General features: G+C 50.6%; 1 non-coding gene across 1 annotated transcript; it reads left to right on the top strand.

Moving 5' to 3' along the window:
- The first annotated feature begins 9,123 nt into the window (after positions 1 to 9,123).
- On the top strand, positions 9,124 to 9,242 carry LOC137629972 (5S ribosomal RNA). The gene has a single exon (XR_011041623.1). It is a non-coding gene; the product is annotated as a 5S ribosomal RNA (ribosomal RNA).
- The last annotated feature ends 6,021 nt before the right edge of the window (positions 9,243 to 15,263 follow it).

Below are 15,263 nucleotides of genomic sequence, written 5' to 3'. Positions count from 1 at the left end.
CGTCAGTCACGTGACGTGGAACCCCCCTTGCTACAGTCTCGGACTGACGTTCAGCAGCTGCCACCGCAGCCCCGCACTGATGTTCGCCGACCGACTCCGTTGCCTCGCTGTGACGTTGAGCGTCTGTCACCGCAGTCGGAAGTTGTTTTGCCTGCTCAGACCCTGCAGTCAATGCAGTCTCGACGCGATGTCGAGCGACTTTCAACTGAAGCTGTTGTTGCTTGTCAGTCACAAGACTTTCAGTCTTTTCAGCCGCGGCGTGACGTTGTTTCCTCAGCTGTTGCTGCTGCTCCGTTGCTTGTTGACATTGCCTGTCAAGCATTGCCTCCTAGACATGTCTCTCCGTTTCACGAGACTCTGCAGTTGTCGGACGAAGTTCCGTCGGATGAGGAAGTCGCTGATCCCCTTCCTACTGATATGCCTTTGGGGACTTTTTCAGATGGAGAGGAGCCTAAAGTTGCTCAGCCCTCTCTTGATTTTAAAAAGACCATGCTGATCTTTAAGGATCTTTTTCCTGACCATTTTGTGACTGCTGCTCCTCGTTCGCCTCCGTCAGAGTTCACGCTAGGCCTAGCTGCTTCGACGCCGTCATTTACTAAGCTAGTGCTCTCTCGCTCTTCTAAGAGAGCTTTGCGTTTACTAGGCGACTGGTTGATGACCAGGAGGAGTTTGGGGAAGACAGCCTTTGCTTTTCCCCCTTTTAAACTGGCTTCTCGAGCGAGCGTCTGGTATGACACGGGAGAAGTTCTCGGCTTGGGAGTTCCTGCCTCTGCCCAGGGAGACTTCTCAAGCCTCGTAGACTCTCCCCGTCGTCTGGCCATGAGACGCTCAAAAGTTAGCTGGTCCGCTTCGGACCTTGATCATCTCCTCAAAGGGGTCTTTAGGGCCTTTGAAGTTTTTAACTTTTTGGATTGGTCGCTGGGAGCCTTGAGCAGGAAGATCTCTTCAGCCGACCGTGATGTATCTGTACAAATTATGTCCTGCATGGACAAAGCTATCCGTGATGGCTCTAATGAACTTGCTGCTACGTGTACGGCAGGAGTCCTTAAGAAGAGGGAGACTCTTTGTTCGTTCCTGTCTGCAGCAGTAACTCCCTGTCAAAGGTCGGAGCTACTCTTTGCGCCGTTATCATCTGCCTTATTCCCCCAGCAGTTGATTAAGGATATCGCAGCGTCGCTAGTACAAAAGGATACCCATGACTTGATGGCTACGTCAGCGCGTAAGGCTGCTCCTTCTTCATCCTCTTATGTCGTTAGACCTAAGTTCGACACTCCAGCGACGAGGTTTATCCTGCCCTTTCGTGGCAGAGCTCCCAGTAAGGGAAGCGCTCGTGCCGATAGTAAGAGAGGTAAGAGGAGAGGATCTAAGTCCTCCCGTGGCAGAGTCTGACTGCCCACGTCCTCAGACAGCGGTAGGGGCCAGATTAACCAACTTCTGGCAGGCCTGGGAGAAGAGGGGTGCAGACCGGGAGTCTTGTTTTGTTGCTAAAGGAGGGGTACAAAATACCTTTTGTACGGAGACCTCCTCTGGTAAAAGTCCCTATAGACCTCTCTCCCAGGTATCGAGAGGAGTCAAGGAGACAGGCACTACAGCTGCAGGTGTCTCAGTTGCTAGAGAAGGGAGCGGTGGTGAAAGTCTCGGACCTTCAATCACCGGGGTTTTACAACCGTCTCTTCCTAGTTCCAAAGCATACAGGAGGTTGGAGGCCGGTGCTGGATGTCAGTGCTCTCAACGTTTTTGTTGTCAAAACAAAATTTACGACGGAGACCACCAAGTCCGTCCTAGCAGCAGTCAGAGAGGGAGACTGGATGGTCTCTCTCGACCTGCAGGATGCGTACTTCCACATTCCTATACACCCGGATTCTCAACCGTATCTGAGGTTTGTATACAGGAATGTGGTGTACCAATTCCGAGCACTGTGCTTCGGCCTCAGCCCAGCTCCTCTTGTTTTTACGAGGCTCATGAGAAATGTAGCAAAATTTCTACATTTGTCGGGGATTCGAGCCTCCCTGTACCTGGACGACTGGCTGCTCAGAGCGTCGTCCCGTCATCGCTGTCTGCAGGACCTTCAATGGACGTTGGATCTTGCAAAGGAGTTGGGACTGTTGGTGAACATAGAGAAGTCTCAGCTGACTCCCTCCCAAACGATTCTCTATTTGGGGATGGAGATACAGAGTCTAGCTTTTCGGGCTTTTCCGTCTGCCACCAGGATAGAGCAAGCCTTGCTCAAAGTCCGTCTCATGCTGGAGAAAGACCATTGCTCTGTGAGAAGTTGGATGAGCATCCTAGGGACACTATCATCCCTGGAACAGTTTATCTCTCTAGGGAGACTTCACCTTCGCCCTCTCCAGTTCCATTTAGACTTCCATTGGAACAAGAACAAAACTTTGGAGGCGGTCTCGATCCCGATCTCCGAACCAGTCAAGACTTGCCTGAGCTGGTGGGACAGCAATATATGTCTTCGAGAAGGTCTGTCCCTGGCAGTCAAGAACCCAAACCACGTGTTATTTTCAGACGCGTCGGATTTGGGTTGGGGAGCGACTCTGGACAGTCTGGAATGTTCGGGTCTTTGGACGACAGCAGAGGAGCCTTCACATCAACTGCAAGGAGCTGTTGGCTGTTCACTTAGCGCTGACAAGTTTCGAGAGTCTTCTTCGAAACAAGGTGGTAGAAGTGAATGCGGACAACACCACGGCCTTGGCGTATATCTCCAAGCAAGGAGGCACTCACTCCCACGCTCTGTTCGAGGCATCTCACTGTTGACGAGGTTCGTCCAAGGGAAATTGAACGTCTTGGCGGATTGTCTCAGTTGGAAGGGTCAGGTGATCCCTACAGAATGGACCCTCCACAAGGATGTATGCAAGAGTCTTTGGATGACTTGGGGTCAGCCCACCATAGACCTCTTTGCAACCTCACTGACCAAAAGGCTCCCAACCTATTGCTCTCCAGTCCCAGATCCAGAGGCGGCCCACATAGATGCCTTTCTGTTGGACTGGTCTCACCTGGACGCTTACGCATTTCCGCCGTTCAAGATCGTCAACAAGGTGTTGCAGAAGTTCGCCTCTCACGAAGGGACAAGGTTGACGTTGGTTGCTCCCCTCTGGCCCGCGAGAGAGTGGTTCACAGCGGTACTTCAATGGCTGGTAGACGTCCCAAGGAGTCTACCCTTACGGATGGATCTCTTACGGCAACCGCACGTAAGGAGACTTCATCAAAGCCTCCCCGCGCTTCGTCTGACTGCCTTCAGACTATCGAAAGACTCTCAAGAGCTCGAGGCTTTTTGAAGGAGGCAGCCAGAGCGATTGCGAGGGCTAGGAGATCATCTACTATCAAGGTCTACCAGTCGAAGTGGGAGGTATTTAGAGAGTGGTGCAAGTCCTCCTCTATTTCCTCTTCCAGTGCCTCTGTAGCGCAGATTGCGGACTTTCTCCTGCATCTGAGAAATGTTCGCTCCCTCTCTGCTCCCACCATTAAAGGCTACAGGAGCATGTTGGCCTCTGTTTTCAGACATAGAGGCTTGGAGCTGTCAAATAACAAAGATGTCCAAGACCTCCTTAGGTCTTTCGAGACCTCTAAGGAGCGTCATATGTCAAATCCTGCTTGGAATTTGGACGTGGTCCTGCAGTTCCTGATGTCAGACAGGTTTGAGCCATTACATTCAGCCTCCCTGAAGGATCTCACCCTCAAGACACTTTTTTTAGTGAGCTTGGCTACAGCTAAAAGGGTCAGTGAAATCCATGCCTTTAGTAAGAACATCGGCTTCTCTACGAATAAAGCTATATGTTCTCTTCAGCTTGGTTTTTTGGCCAAGAACAAACTGCCTTCTCGTCCTTGGCCTAAATCCTTTGAAATACCTAGTCTGTCAGAAATCGTAGGTAATGAAGTTGAAAGAGTGCTGTGCCCCGTGAGAGCTCTTAAGTTTTACTTAGCTCGAACTAAACCTATACGAGGTGGTTCTGAGGCCTTATGGTGCTCCGTTAAGAAGCCCTCGTTGCCCATGTCTAAAAATGCGTTATCGTACTTTATTAGATTTTTAATCCGGGAAGCACATTCTCATTTAAATGAGAAAGATCGTTGTTTGCTTAAGGTCAAGACTCACGAAGTGAGAGCAATAGCGACTTCGGTGGCTTTTAAGCAAAACAGATCTCTTCGAAGTATTATGGACGCGACCTTTTGGAGGAGCAAGTCAGTGTTCGCTTCATTTTACTTAAAAGACGTCCAGACTCTTTATGAGGACTGCTACACCCTGGGTCCATTCGTTGCAGCGAGTGCAGTAGTGGGTGAGGGTTCTACCACTACATTCCCTTAATCCCAATATCCTTTTAATCTTCTCTTGAAATGTTTTTTAATCTTGTCTTGGGTTGTTCTGAAGACTAGGAAGTCTTTCGCAACCTTTTTGATTTGGCGGGTGGTCAAATGTTGTTTCTTGAGAGCGCCCAGATTAAGGGTATTGATGAGGTCCTGTTATAGGGGTGTTCGCCCTGGATATAACAGCTCCTGGAAGTCTTTCAGCATCCTGGAAGGATGGCTGGGCTTCGTGAGGAAAGCGGACTAATGAGGCAGAGTAATCATCAGAGTCAGCTTCCTTACCAGGTACCTATACTTAAGTTGGTTTTTTATGAAATATTTGTCAAAAAACTCTTGAGCATATACGCCTTTATTGTATTAATACTGGTCTCTACCCACCACTATGGGTGTGAATCAGCTATTATATATTCACCGGCTAAGTTTAATATTTAGAAATGATATTTTCCTTATAAAATAAATTTTTGAATATACTTACCCGGTGAATATATAAATTAAAGGCCCTCCCTTCCTCCCCGATAGAGACCCAGCGGACTGAGAAGAACTGGAGTGATTGACAAGTATATGCGGTATCTGGCCGATAGTCGGCGCTGGTGGGCACACCCGCAACCTTCACGGCGATCGCTCGCGAGTTTTTGGATCTGTCGGGCCATCGGAGACGTCAGCTATTATATATTCACCGGGTAAGTATATTCAAAAATTTATTTTATAAGGAAAATATCATGTTGATTTTTCAGCTTTTGTGGAACGATTCCTTTCGGGGTTTTCGTTCTTTCTTTAGTGTTCATTCATTTTTAAATTACATAATTACATAGTTACATAGTTACATAATTATAATTGTTATAATTCTGTGTTGGTTACAGCTCTCCTTCCGTGAGTGTAAGTGGTTGTGAGGGCACGTGCCTGTTGTGTAATTCTTGTGTTCTTTTCCCTCGGGATTCCTCTTCGGAGCCTTCCCGGGGGAATGAATGTTAACTAATGATTTTTGTTTTTATTTTTCACAGTTACCGATCTAATTCGTTTCTGTAATGTGACAACAGAGTGAGCTGTCTTGTTGAGGCCTGGGGATTCGGCTGTTGCTGCCTCCCCTATAGATCTTCATCAGGGGCGTGTCTCCTTCTCTTGGAAGTACTCCCGTGACGATTGACAGCTCTCCAGTTCATTTTAGAACACTCAGGAGGCTCGCCTCCTTGGGTGGGTAACTTAACTTCCGAGGGAAGTTTTCCTGTCCAGGCTTGAGTTTTTCCCCTTTGGGGGGTTCTCCTCTTGCCTTTATTTCGTGCGACTATGCTCTTGGTGCTGAGCGGTCGCACCTGCAGTTACGCTTAAGGGGCTGGGCTACTGCAGCAGCCCCTCTTCGGAGGATTGCTCTTTTTAGGTCACTGGCTGACCCGTCTCTTCTACGAAGTGTTTCTCTTTCGTTCGCGAGGGAGTACACTCATAGAGACTCCTCTTCGGAGGACTCTTCTGCTGTTGTTGCTGTTGGCCGCCTTCGCCGTAAGGCTCACCGTCCGCTACGTCGTAAGGGCCTCCCGTCTCTCTATAGGGTGCTGAGAGGCGCCTTTTTTAATCTTCTCCGTATGCAGCCTGCAGCTCCTACCTCCTTAGATCTCTCCGGGGATCGATCTCCAACGCCTTCCTGACCTTCCGCCCCTAGTGCAGCTGGACAGCAGTCTGACCTCGTCATCCGACGGGCAACGGTCCCTTCGGGGCAAAGGGTTGCCTCCCTCGGGGGGTCTTGCGTGTCAGGGTTCCCCTGCACGCCCTTCTGCAGTCTTAGCGCACAGGCGCTCTCCTGCTCGTCAGCGTTCTCCTGTTCGCCAGCGCTCTCCTGTTCGCCAGCGCTCTCCTGATGATCATCGCCCACTGCTGCTGTTCCTGTTGTGCGCCCTGCGCGCCATCGGTCTCCTGAGCGCTCTAGATCTCCTGCCCGTCAGAGTGCACCTGCGCTTCCAGTTCCTGATTCGCGCCCACATTCGCCCGCGCGACCTAGAACTTCGGTTCAGGTCTTGGACAAGGACTCCTCTTCTCCTCGCCCTCGCGATCCGGCTCGTCAGCCTGCTCCAGCGCAGCAACGCTCGCAGTCGCCTACGCGTGCTTCTAAGCTACTGTTCGCACAGGATTCCACGCGTCGCCCTTCTGCTCGCCAGCGATCAGCAGCTTGCCAGCGACCACAGACGCTCAGCGATCTCCTGCTCGTCAACGATCGCCATCGATCTTCCACGCGTTACAGGTCCCCTGGACACCATCAGTAGCCATCTAGCACTCGCCTGCTGTGGACGATCTCCGGTAGCTGAGTCTTGCCGTTGATCTTCCTCCTGCTCTCCAGCGCTCACCTTTACTTCTGTCCTTCTGTGCGCCAGCTTTCTTCAATCGCCAGCGCACATCTGCGCTCCCTTCCCTGCCACGCACCAATGGGCGCCAACGGTTTTTCCTGACCGTCCAGGATCGCCTGATTGACAGCTCGCATCAGCGCTCACCTTCCGGATGCACCTGCGCGCCTTCTGTTTAGCGCGATGCGCGCTAACCATCCCTAGTCTCTTACGCGTCAGCGATCTCCTACGCGCCCGCGCGATTCTTCGCCTGCGCGCTAGCGTTTTGTTAACGCACCACCGCTCGCCAACGCGCCGTCGCTTGCCAATGCTCCACCGCTTGCCAACGCGCCTTCACTCGCCTACGAGCCATCGCTCGTCAACGCGCCATCACCTGCCTACGCGCCATCGGTCTCCCGACCGCCTGCGCTCGCCCGCCCGCCCACGTGCCTGCGCGACCACACGCCCCCGTGCCCGCTCGACCGCACGCCCACGTGCCCGCCGCCCGCCCATATGCGCTCCAATGTTCACCCGCGCGCAAACCAACGGTATTCCATCGCGCGAACCAACGGTGTTCCATCGCGGGAACCGACGGTGTTCCGTCGCGCGAACCGAAGGTGTTCCGTCGCGCGAACCGACGGTGTTCCGTCGTGCGAACCGACGGTGTTCCATCGCGCGAACCGACGGTGTTCCATCGCGTGAGCGCCGGCTCGATTCCTGCAGTAGCCATTGCTAGCCTACGGGTCATCGCTCGCCTGTGAACTTTCGGATTCCGACCACCAGCTCTCGCCCTTCCTACCACGCTCGCCCTCCTCCTGCGCTCCCTCGCGCACTTTCGTCTGCGCTCCTGTGTGCCCGCACACGGGCGCTTCCACGTTCGGCCACGCGCGAACCATTGATTTACCATCACGCGAGCGCCAGGGCAATTGCGACCGCGATTCCCGTCGAGGTATCGCAACACGGCCAGCCTGGCGAGTCTTCTGGAGCATATTTCCAGAACACGGTCTTCACCCCGTAAACGCAGAGCATGGCACATGCAAGAGCAGGAAGAATCTTCAGGGAGGTCTGAGCAACATTCTTCTTTCCAGAACCTGGGTTAGCCCTTCCTCGTCATTCCCTGGAAGGGTCTTGCCAGGGAGCTTTCCGTTCGTGATTTCTCCGTCGGGCAAGGGGTGACTGGTTTAGCCCTTCCTCTTCTCCATCTCGTGGAAGGGGCTTACTAGGTCCTTTCCCTCCTCGGTTGCGACCCGAGGTTTTGTACAAGGAAGCTCCAGGAAGATCATGGGTACTTTCCTCCTCTCGGGCTCAAGCACCTTGGCGTTTCGTCGCCAAGTTTCGAACTTGCGGGTAAACTCTATGTTGGAGCATCTAGACGCAGTGACCGAGGGCTTCCTCTCGGGTGTCTCATCCGTGGATGTCGACAAGCTCAGACACTCTTCCATCCATGGGAAGAGCTTGTTTGAGCCCAAGGACAGAGACATGGACAGCTGTTGTGCGGAGGAAGTCGACTTCCGTTTTCACTCCTCCAAGGCGCTTTCTTCCAGACCCTGCAGGCCTCCGACGCCTCTTCATTCAGCCTCGTCAGCCTAAGTTACCGGACCGGCAACGGCAGCTAAGACAAGGTGTACAATAGCAGTCCCCTCCTGTCAGGGACAGGTAGCACGGGAGGCTCTCCCAGGGAGGCATAATCCTAGAGGGAGCGGCAGAGTTCACAAACTCTAGGATTGGCAACCCCCCTTGCAGGTCTCACGCTGGGGGGATGCCTAAGGTTACTTGTCCGGATAACAGCTTCCTGATGCCGATTCCTGCACGGTCTCCGTGATCAGCCAAGGATATCGCGCCTCGCTCTTACCATCTCTCCGTCACTGTCAGCGAATCCAGTGTCACTGAGCCTCTATGCCATGGGGTTGGCAAGAGGTTTGCCCGTTGGGCAGAAGGATCCATGCCTTAAGAGAAGGTCCTCCATAGGGTCATCAACGGCTCCCCCCCCCTGGCTTCTTCAGTCGATCCTATCTTCTGGGAAAGCATCTGAGACGGGAGTTCCGTCGTCGACCTCTCAGCTCTGATCAAGTTTGTCGAACAAACTTCATCCAACTTGGAACAGCAGAGTCGATCAGACTGGTAACGAGGCTGCAGGACTCCTTAGGCCCTGGATCGGGAGGACAGGTACTTCCAGGTTCCATTCCATCCATCTTCCAGGAAGCTCTTGGAATTCAGCCTAGACTACAGGTGTTCCTGCTTAAGATGCGGTGTGGCGATCCCGCCGCGGCATCGCAGGTTTTTTTCCCCAGAGAACTCTCCCTGCTTTCCTCATGGCCGCTCAGGAGCAGGCTTCCGCCTCCTTCGCCTTTTGGAGGTCTGGTCAACTCCGGTAGGCTCGGGTTCGACCTTCTTCGGCACCGGGACAAGCTTCCGGGTCTTTACCAAAAATGTGGGATCATGGTAATTTGCTAGGAGCCTTCTCTACTTCTGCCTCAACATCTGGAGTATCTAGCCATGATATTGAGTCAACAGCCATACCACGTTGAAAACACCGCTTCTCGTCCGATCAGCTAAGTTAAGCAAAGTTGGGTCTGGTCAGTACTTGGATGGGTGATCGCCTGGGAACACCAGATGCTGTTGACTCCTTCTCCGAGCCTTCCCTTCAGTTGACTGTGGCAAGGCTGAGGAGAGTCGCAGTACCTGTTCTCGGGCAAGCAGAGCTTTCAGCCCTACCTTGGAACGTTTCCTGGGTCTCTTTTCCTCATTAACCCGTCTAAAGTCCCGAACGGTCGCCTCAGGATAAGTTCCCTGTGAGGCGGCCCAAGTTCCGGTGGTATCAAAGCAACAATTAACCGGACTTTCTGGCCCCTATGGGACCAGCGGAACGTTTAGACCTGCAATGGGGGTTGACCTATGGAACCTCTTGATGGGAGTGGATATTCTCATCCTTTCCCCACATTTTGATGCTGTTCTCGGACTCGTCAAAGAAAAGGGGGGGGGGGGGGCATGTTCCGGTTCAGGCCTATGGTCAGGACCTGAAGGGTACCTCCCCATCATTCAGGTAGGCTTAGGGGCCGTAGTCTGGCCCCTCTACAGATCCTACAGTTCCTGCCGAGTCGCTCCGTGCGCAACGACTTCATGGTACTGGCGTATTCCAACCAGCAGGGGACGCATTTTCATACCGTCGCATCTTGCAGTAGAGATACTGAGATGATCCGAGGTCCTCTAAATACCACTATCGGCTCGCTCATTCTGGGCAGAGGAATGTTCTCTCCGACTATCTGAGCAGAGCCTCGCAGATAGAGAGTACCTGGGGGTCTTTGGCCTATAGTAACCAGCAAGTCCTGGCCTGGGGGACCTGATCGCGACAGCCTGGAACTTCAAGCTTCCGCTGTTCTTCCCCCCAGTCTCAGACCCCAAGACTCTTTGGCAAGATGCTTTCCGGTGACGGTGGGACAACATCGACGCCTGCGTCTTCCCACCATTGTTGTCTGCGTCTTCCCACCATTGTTGTCTGTTGAGAATGGGTCTCAACAAGACCAGGTTGTCTGTCAACCTTTCGATGGCCCTGAGAGCTCCGCTGTGACTATACGCAGAACGGTTTCCGGACCCTCTGCTTCCCCTGACGGAACTCCCGGGAGAGCTTCTTCCACGGCACAGGCTACTCAAACAACCACACTACAACATCTTTCACGAGCCTTTGCATCGCTTCGGCTTCACGCCTGGAGACACTACGCCGCCTCCTCAAGAAGAGACAACCCGCTACAGTCGCGGAGCGGAGGTCGCGTCACCTGCGATAGTCATCCGCAGGGGTCTACCAGGCGAAGTGGAGAGTCTTCTGTGGTTGGTGTCGTGGGAGAAATACCTCTTCCCTTGAGGCCTCTTCTCCAGCAATAACGGAGTTATTGCTTTTCGGCGGGAGGAAACTCTTTTCCGCTCTCGGCAGTGAAGCCTATCGCTCAGCCTTTCCCTGGCCTTCAGGCTGGAAGGAATAGACTTTTTCCTTCCCGCTGGACCTTTCTTCGCTCATGCGAAGCTGCGAACGTCCCTGCCCCCAGTCGGAGTGAGACCTCCTCCATGGAGCATGGTTCGGACTCTTTAGTCCCTTAAGAGATCTTCTCAAGAACCATTACGTCAGGCCTCTGATCGTATTCCGTCTTGGGGGACGGTGCTCCTGCTCACTCTGGCCTCGGCCAGTGTGTAAGCAATCTTCATGGTCTCGTACGACTCCGCCCTTTCAAGAGAATAGGGGAAGGCAACATTCAGGTTTGCTCCTGAGTTGTTTTCTAGACTCAAAATCTTGGAGTCCCGGACCTTTGGTTCTACTCCTTCAAGATTTCGAGTCTCCGTTCTGTATCAGATAACCCAAACTTTCTCCTCCTTCTTGCCAGTAAAGGAATCGAGGGGTTATCTTTGAGAACAGCTGCAGTTTGTCCTCACGTGCAGCCAGTTTGGGAGCACAGGGAGGACACAGGGGAGAGTCACCAGTATACCTCTTCAGCTCGGACTCAAGGACATTCATCTCGACCTGAATCCAGACCCTCCCCCGTCACGTCGCCCTACAGCACGATGTCGGGTACATCGCAACGTCCCTCGCCTTCGAGTAGAACTACTCTGTGACGCAGGTGCTACAAGCTGGAGTCTGGAAGCGTCTAATGACCTTCGCAGCCCGCTTCCTGCAGGACGTGACCCACAGGAGTATCGATACGTTTCTATCGCTCTGTGGTGGCTACACAACAACTGGTTTAACCTCAGGCTCCATTTTGGCCAGGTAGCAGAAGGTTGAGGGCATTGTTATCAGGTTTTAGTCTGCATGAACGAAAGAAGTATGTCTGGCCCTTACTTCTTTCTTCATCGTCCCCTCTACTGGGGAAGCAGCATCCTGGTCTCTGCATAGCTGACCTCAAACCTCTGCAGGTAAACCATGCTTCCTTGTGTTCCGAGTATTGAGTCAATACTGTCGCGTCCCCCATACCCTGACGAGGTGGTATTGAGAACGTCCTAACCCAGAGTTCCTTCTGGAACTCCAGATCAACTGCCTAGGACGGGTCACACTTTCTTCCTTCACACACAAGCTTATGTAGGCCACACGTTTCCTTGCGGAGCAAGGAACTTGTGAGGTGCAGGGACTCCTTTTCTCGAGTGAGACTCACTCGGATTCTGAGTCCCCGGGTAAAGCCAAAGCTAGTATGGCTGGGGACTTTCCACCCTTCCTAAGGGGTAAGTCACCCAATGTAAATAGCGTGGTTTGTATTTCGGTTACGGAACAAATGACAAATTCGGAGATAATTTGTATTTTTCCTAACCATACAAACCTTAGCTATTTACACATATTTGCCCGCCAGCCCTGTCCCCCAAGTCAAGTCCTACCTCTAAGTGAAGTGAGACATTTCACCAGTGTGTGAGGGAGGGAGGGGTAGCAAGCTACCCCTCCCCCTACCCCTGCTAACTAGCGCGGGGTAGGAAACCCTCGTTAAAATCTAATGGCTCGTCATTTCAGCTACGCCGAAAGTAATACCCAATGTAAATAGCTAAGGTTTGTATGGTTAGGAAAAATACAAATTATCTCCGAATTTGTCATATTTAGGTTCTTCCAGACATATTTCCATGCTCATCAAGGCTTTCGAGCAATCATGCCCCCCTTCTGCCCCTAGAATCCCGTGTTGGGACCTGGCAAGGGCTCTGGATATGCTCGGAAAACCACCATTCGAGCCCTTAAAAGACATCGTAGACAAGAATCTCACGTTCAAGGCGGTCTTCTTGTTAGCGTTAGCCTCAGCTAAGAGGGTGGGCGAGCTACATGGATTATCGTATGAGGTGGAGCACTCTAGAAGATGGAAGGAGATAACCTTTAAGTTTGTCCCCTCCTTCGTCGCCAAGACACAGAACCCATCGGTTTGGGACCCGAGGTTTGAGAGCTTTACCATCCCAGCAATCCCAAATGAAGGCAACCAGGAAGACTTGAAATTGTGCCCCGTCAGGGTAATTAGGAAGTATCTTAAAAGAACGGCTAAGCTCTGCCCGTCTATTAAGAACCTCTTCGTTTCCTGGGGTAAAACGAAAAAGATCATCTCCAAGAATACAGTTTCGTTTTGGCTTAGACAAGTAATTATGCAAGCCTACTCAAATGAGGGGCTTTCAGTACCAGGAAAACCCAGGGCTCAAGATGTTAGGGGTCTAAGCACCTCCCTAGCATTCGAGAAGAACATGTCGGTAGCTCAGGTCCTACGAGCAGGAACTCGGTCTAACCAGTCGCATTCACCGCTCATTACCTCAAGGACTGTACAAGGAAGTCCCTGGATGGGTTTTTGATCGGGCCTGTCATCTCAGCCCTACATCAGGTTTGACGGCTTAAGCCCCAGGCTCAATCGCGAATTCACAAATGACCTAGACACAAGTAAGCTTATCTTTCGTTTTCGCCTTATTCCCACTTTTTCTCGTACTATCAGTCGTCCTTGGAACTATCGCTCATGGGACAAGTCTCAAGAATCGCCAATATACATCAAGCACAACAAGGAATATTTGGAAGGGTAAGTGTTATAACACACTTAATGAGTCCCTTGTGTAGTTTATCCTACTGTCCATCGGGGTCTAGGTCTAGGAGGCACTCCCACCTGCTAAAGTGTAAGTCTCCTAAGAAAGTGTTTCGAGGTAAGTCTCTGTGTCTGAACAAATCACAAATTTTTAGTAATTTGTATTTTTCCTAACATACTTACCACCCCCAGTTGTCTCACTGTCTCGAGTATTGTTCCTTACATAAAACTTACTGGAGAGGTCAGCCTAAACAACACGCGGCCTACCCTGGGCATTGCCCTCGGGTCACGTTCTCCTCCGCAAGGCAGGTCACTATAGAAAATGGGAGTAGGGTAAACTACACAAAACTCTGGTTGTTTGAGAGGAGGTTCCAGTAACTCCTAAGAAAGTGTTTCTCGGTAAGTATGTTAGGAAAAATACAAATTACTAAAAATTTGTGATATTAAGTAGATTTTAATGTTTAATACTCTTACAGTGAGCCCTCGCTACTTCGCGGTTCGACCATCACGGATTCACCACTTCGCGGGTTTTTTTCATAACCCATATATATATATATATATATACATATCGCGGATTTTCCGGAAATTTCGAAAATACCGCGATATCTGAAGACCCCAAATACGATATTTCGTTACATGTAATTCCATTAATACTGTAATTAGTAATATCTGCTCTTACTGATTGTTCATTGCATTACATATGACATATAATTCAGCACAGAAAGAAATAAAACACGAAAAGAGAATGTGATCATACGATAATTCAGTACTGTATACAGTACGTAGTAAAATTAAATCGAACATGAAACGCAAATCAGATGCAGTCATACCATATTAGAATGGTGTAAGGCTGCTGATGGCTACTACTGTACTACAAATGTAATGGATGTGCATCTTTTCCATGAATCTTTTGTATGTATACGTACGTAGTACTGCATCCAATAATATTCTTTGTTGCAAAAATCACATCTCGAATAAGCGTACGAGAGAGAGAGAAAGGGGAGAGAGAGAGAGAGAGAGAGACATATCCTACAACAAAACAAGCGTAAAATAGCGTACGTAAAGCTGTATTATTATTATTATTATTATTATTATTATTATTACTATTGTTGTTGTTGTTATTAGAATTATTATTGTTATTATTATTATTATTATTATTATCATTATTATTATTATTATTATTATCATTATTTATTATTATTATTATTACTGTACAGTATACGTAGGGTACCTTGTACTTTGAATTGGTAACCTACGTAGCATATAAGACGGGTTGTGATTGGTTCAAGCGCTGATAGATGACGAATCAGAACCCAAGTTTTGTTATCTAGCCTGTGATTGGTGTTTTGCCCGCATCTCCAACCCGCAGCATCTACGTATTCGCGGTCACTTTGTCTCCCGCCGTATCGCTGTGTAGATGTTGTTAAGTTATTGTGGACTTTAATCTGTGCTGTGCGTGACTGCTTTAAGTTGAACTTCTTGTTGAACTTTCTGTTAAACCCTACTGTACAATGCCTCCCAAGCGTTCTGCTTCTACTAAGGCTGGTAGTGAGCCTAAACGCCACCGAAAGATGATGACGATTGCTGAGAAGGTGACGCTTCTCGATATGTTAAAAGACGGTAGAAGTTACGCGGCCGCAGCCCGCCATTTTGGAGTCAACGAATCCACCGTTCGCTATATCAAGAAGGACGAGGCGAACATTAGAAAGACGGCTACCATCACCTTTAGCAGATCAGCGAAGCGAGTCATTACCACTCGTAATAAAACGATCGTACGCATGGAAGGTGCTTTAGCAGTGTGGATTGCCGACTGCCGGAAGAAGAACAGAGCCTTGGATACGAACACCATCCGAACCAAGGCTTTGAGCTTGTATGAGAATTTTGCGGCAAAGGAACCTCAAGACGACGATGGCGACCATGCTGAAGAAGATGATGATGTAGATGAACCTCAACCAGGGACATCCACTGATTCCCAGCGTCAGAAACAACGTTTTTCCGCCAGTAAAGGATGGTTCGCGAAGTTTCAGAAATGCTTCGCACTGAAAAGCGTTTCCCTGCATGGCGAGGCTGCTTCCGCTGACACTGCCGCTGCTGAAACTTACGTGAACCAGACGTTCAAGAATATTATCGC

Source organism: Palaemon carinicauda, chromosome 2 (assembly GCF_036898095.1).
Source record: "Palaemon carinicauda isolate YSFRI2023 chromosome 2, ASM3689809v2, whole genome shotgun sequence".
Taxonomy (NCBI): Eukaryota; Metazoa; Arthropoda; class Malacostraca; order Decapoda; family Palaemonidae; genus Palaemon; species Palaemon carinicauda.
Note: the sequence above shows the minus strand (reverse complement) of the source record. Positions and strands in the feature narration are given on the sequence as shown.